This window comes from Berghia stephanieae, chromosome 15 (genome assembly GCF_034508935.2).
Source record: "Berghia stephanieae isolate SIO BIC M18660-M18661 chromosome 15, UCSD_Bste_1.3, whole genome shotgun sequence".
Taxonomy (NCBI): Eukaryota; Metazoa; Mollusca; class Gastropoda; order Nudibranchia; family Aeolidiidae; genus Berghia; species Berghia stephanieae.
The window spans coordinates 9,587,570-9,592,569 of NC_088374.1; the positions used below are offsets into that span (position 1 = coordinate 9,587,570).

Genomic DNA, 5,000 nt, shown 5'->3' on the forward strand with positions numbered 1-5,000 from the left:
TAAAAAGCGTGAACTGACTTAAAACAAATCTACATTTTCATAGACAGAATAATATGAAATTTTTTTATCAGAACTAATGAAGAGACTGCAAGAAACAAGTCTTATTTATTCCGATCCTATGAAAGATATTAAAATCAATGTAGATACGAGTCCCGTTGGTATTTCAGGCATACTAACGCAGACTAGAGATACAGTTAATGGGAGTAAATCTGACACATGGATGAAGGAACCACATAAAACAAACCACATTTTGGTCTTTGGCCTACTACAACTAAACACAATATATATTGAGAGATTGTTTACTATATGTGTTTCCATTGCTTTATATATTTATTTTTTTACCATACGACCAAAACCCAAAATATCTAGGCGTAATCCTGGACCGGTCCCTCACATATAGGAAACACCTAGAAAATACTGCACATAAACTCCAGAAAAGGAACGGTATCGTTAGAAAACTTGCTGGAACTTCCTGGGGTGCCTCCACATCAGTCCTCAGAACATCCTCTATAGCAATCTGTTACAGTGTAGCAGAATACTGTGCCCCTGTTTGGTCAGGGTCCACTCACACCAAAATAGTAGACTCCGATCTAAAAAACACCATGAGAACAATTTTTGACACATTGAAATCAACTCCCACCTCGTGGTTACCAATAATGAACGCAATTGCCCCTCCCCTTCTCCGAAGAGAAGAGGCGACACAAAAACAATATCACCGACTGGAGAAAACAACATCAAATACTCCACTCAGAATAATCACCCTATCAGCCCCCACAACATCACGCCTACAATCTCGCAAACCGTTCTACCAATCCAAAAAAGAACATTTCGACCTCTCTGATTGCTGGAAAACTGAATGGGAGAAAAACAAACCAAAAAAACAGTGATCTAATCGAAGACCCTAGAGCAACACCACTCCCAGGTTTCTACACACTAAACAGAAAACAGTGGCCCTCCTGTAACAGACTACGATCTAAACACGATAGAACAGCATCTAATCTCCACAATTGGGGCTATATAACAACACCAACATGCCAAGCCTGTAACGCTCCAAATCAGGACACCGACCATGTGGTACTTCACTGTCCATCAACATCTATAGAGGGCGGCTATCCTGCTATCCCCAAAGCTGATGACGACTACGTCAAACGACTGATTGAGTCACACTTGGAGGTGTGAAGAGCATACGACACTACTATATAAATGTTTGACAAGTTCTGTGGTAAAACTCAACAATTATTATATTTTATTCAGTTATGTGAGTTATCTTGTAGATGTAATTATATACAGTGTCAGCAATTGGCACATCAATCCGTGTCATTGTCTTTTTCCTCCTCTGTTTTTTGACTATCTTGACAAATCATGACTTTAACTATTTGGGGACTCTTTGAGTGATTCTTACTACGTGTGTTATGCAGGGTACGTAGTGACGTAAATGTTTTAATTGTACGATAGTCTGTGCGTGGACTGTTGTTTTCTGTGACTTATTGTTTTTAATGGTTTCAAACATCCTTTGTTTTCTCTTACCTCCGCTTGGTTAAATGAACATTTTTTATGGATATTTATAGAGGTTCATTCCAATTTAACACATACAAATTTAAACACATGAAATGTCCTCAGATTTAAAATGTGTAAAATCTTTTTTCTTTAATTCATTAATAAATCTTAAAATATGTGATGAAAATCTACAATTTCAAAAAAAAGTGTATTCCAGAAACAAGTACATATAGAATTCCATTGGTAAAACACGGTGTAAATTATTTAAAAATCACAACATTCACAGAGCTTCTAAAACACAGTTGTGCCTGTTAGGAGTATTACATAGTGTATTATAGAGTATTTTAACAGGTCCAAAACTGAGAACACCGAATGCTTCGTTCAAGGTATAAGTCACTGAAAAATAAATTATCTTGGATAGTACTGACTTTACTTTCGGTTGAAAGCAAAGTTCTTAAAAACTTAAGATAGTTTGTTTTAAAAAAAAATGATTTTTACAATCTAATATCCTGATCATTCCTAATATCAACAAACTTTTCTATTTATCTTTTCAAAATCCCTCTATAAGCCACAGGAGTTTTTATCTTAGAGTATATTTTTGTTCGATGGAAATTTCCTGTATATACATCAATTACTTTCAATATTTCAAATCATAATCGACAAAATTGTAAAGACATGAAGTTGTTTAGCTCTCTTGTTAAACTTAGAAATTGTAGCTTACAAGGGTTTTGATCTCAGCGATCGCAACAAATCAGGCTTATAGCTGTATGATTTGGTGAAGATTCTGGTAATGACGAAAAATTCAGACTGTAAAGAATGTTTTTTAAATGTAAAAAGTTCAAGTTGAGTTGAGATCAGATACGGAGAGCATTCAATTATTATCTTTTTTTTCAGCCATGCGAAGTGGGCGACGTTTGTACGGGAATGAAATGTGGTGAATATAAAATATTTATATCTAGTTTATAGTTTTTATTTTAAATTGCAAATTGATTATTTACACTGGATTCTAACGAAAATGTATTTGTTCCTTTTGACAATATTTTTGTTTGTTTGCCTGTTTTTTCTAACAATATGACGAAATTGCACTGTATTTCATGACTTATAAGCCATGCTAGGTTGCGCATGTATAGCCGAAACCACCAACATAATAAATGATTCAGAAGAACAGGTGGAATAATTAGTTTGTCGTGCCTAATTCAGATGCAAATAGAAGAAGGAATTGGTAGTAGGTTTCCTCCTGAACAGGGTCAATACACTAAAACTAGACTAGATAGAGAAGGGGATCGAAATGGTTCGGGCATGTAAAGAGATGAGAGAGGGATTGCGTGGGAAGGAATGTACAAGACTTACAAGTATCGGGAATGAGGAAAAATGGACGCCCAAAGACAGGATTGAAGGAAAAGGTAAAGGATGGTATGAAAGAACTGGGCCTGGAGGAAGATGATGCGCTGAACCGAGATGCATGGCGATATGTCATTCATTATGACAACCCTGCAAACTGCGGGATAAGCTGAAAGAAGAAGAAGATAGTTAAGGTAAGAAGGGAGTTGGTGGCGCCTTGCTTAGGGCTAATATAGTAGAAAAATAACGATACATAAAGGAAATAAAATTAACAACATCTATACATTTATTACAGCTCTACAAAATATTCAGCCTTTGCTTGCCTCTTTCCTGTCATTCACAAATAATATAACATCGCGACACAAGTAGGGACCCCAAGACCATTGTTTTTTTCGGATTTGTGTAAAAGTTTTACTTTCTGGATGTGTTGCAATGATTGAATGATGATGGGTTAAGAGAATGACAGCCAAATCAGTATCTCTTGGTCTGTTTAAGTCTGAGTGATTGTGTTTGAAGGCTTTGCAAATTATTAAATTATATGGCAGTGTCTGCTTCTTCGTGGTTGCATTGTTCCACGAAAGTCTGTAAGATAGAGCACTTTTTTCTCTTAGACTTTTTCCATCCCACTCATGCTTGACACATATTTGAAAAGCTATTTTTTGTCTGCATCCATCCAAGAATTATTGGCAGTCTCCTGAAATGTTGCTCAAATCAATCACACTTCACCGAGTGCTCTGACGTCGTTATTATCTCGTGCTTGTTTTTGAGACAGAGAAATACAACGGTCCCAACCAACATTTACTCTTGATACTAGATCCAGTCATATACGATTCGCGTAAAGCACTTTTTCCTTAGTTGGTAGTTCTGCAACACAATAAAGTAAAAGAGAGTATATTGGAGACAGTGACTAATCCACTGTCCATTTCAGGAGATTTTATTGTGTGTATCCTACGGGTAGTCCTCAAAGTGATAAAACAGATGGAAAGGTTGATGATACATAACTAAATAATTCTTTTTTGATAACCGTCGAATTGGCATTCCAATTGGCCAAATATTTTTTCAATGATATCAATCCCAATCTTAACTTTGAAAAAAAAAATCAAATTAAATAAACGATATTGTTAAAGTTGCTTGGATTATCATGTGATATTTAATTAATGTTAACAAAAGGCACGGAATAACAGATCCGCCAGTATATTGTCCTTGCCTGGTATGTCACGGATATTCAAGTTGTACGAGTCGTATTTCTGTAAAGCTAGAACCATCTTGTCATTCTCTGGTTACTGTCTTAATTCTAGTCAGAAAAGCCAGATGGATATCATGAAAAGGTAGTTGCCTTGATGGAGTTTATGCGTGCATAGTTAGAATTTTTCCGTCCCTGAAACTATAATTGGTAATGATTTAATTGGGCCCAGGACAATTTTGAGACATAGTTGCCTGATTGTGAATTCTAGCAAATGTATTGAAAATTGTTCTCTAGCAACTGTCAGAAAATGGAAATATTCTTGATTCCACTGCATGAAATATCGTCGTTTATTAAGGTATCAAATCATAAAAAAACGGGGTTTAAGGAATTCCTGCTAGTTTTAGATATTAAAATTTCAGTATGATTTGCTCTTAACTTGACCAACAATTTTGGATGGTTATATGGTCAATTGAAATGTGCAGTAGAAGGAATGAAAGGAATAAAAAAAATGAAATTAAAATTGCCTTTATTAATCCAATTGGAGAAATATGTGTCTAGGGTCTATTCCATGGGAAGATTGGAATAGCTCAGACTTTAGCCGCAGTGAAGCAGTGCAAATTGAGCTAGTGCGAGTAGACTTCCTCAAGGCCACACAGAGACGGCAGCTACGACAAATAAAAATAAAGAAGTTGAAGTGGCAAGAAATGAGGATGTTGAGATGGTCACTTTGCTGAACAAGAAAATAATATCAACTAAGAAATGAACGAATTCGAAGGTTAAGTGAATTGAAGAATGTATCAATAGAGATGAAATAAGACAGATTGATACGGTCCGGACGTGTAAAGAAACGAGATAAGAAGTTCATGGGAAAGAAAATATTGGATATGTAATAAAAGGGAGGCGAAATAGTAGACGGATGGATAGGGTAATGGACGATACGAAAGAACTGGCCTGGAGGAAGATGATGCTATGAACC

The 5,000-nt window shown here is 35.9% G+C and overlaps 1 long non-coding RNA gene across 1 annotated transcript in view; it reads left to right on the top strand.

The window, feature by feature from the left end:
- LOC144960465 (uncharacterized) overlaps positions 1 to 2,493 on the top strand; it is a 10,015-nt gene extending 7,522 nt beyond the window's left edge. Inside the window, exon 3 of the long non-coding RNA XR_013642852.1 lies at positions 2,392 to 2,493. This is a non-coding gene — a long non-coding RNA (uncharacterized LOC144960465). The remainder of the gene's footprint in view (positions 1 to 2,391) is intronic.
- The last annotated feature ends 2,507 nt before the right edge of the window (positions 2,494 to 5,000 follow it).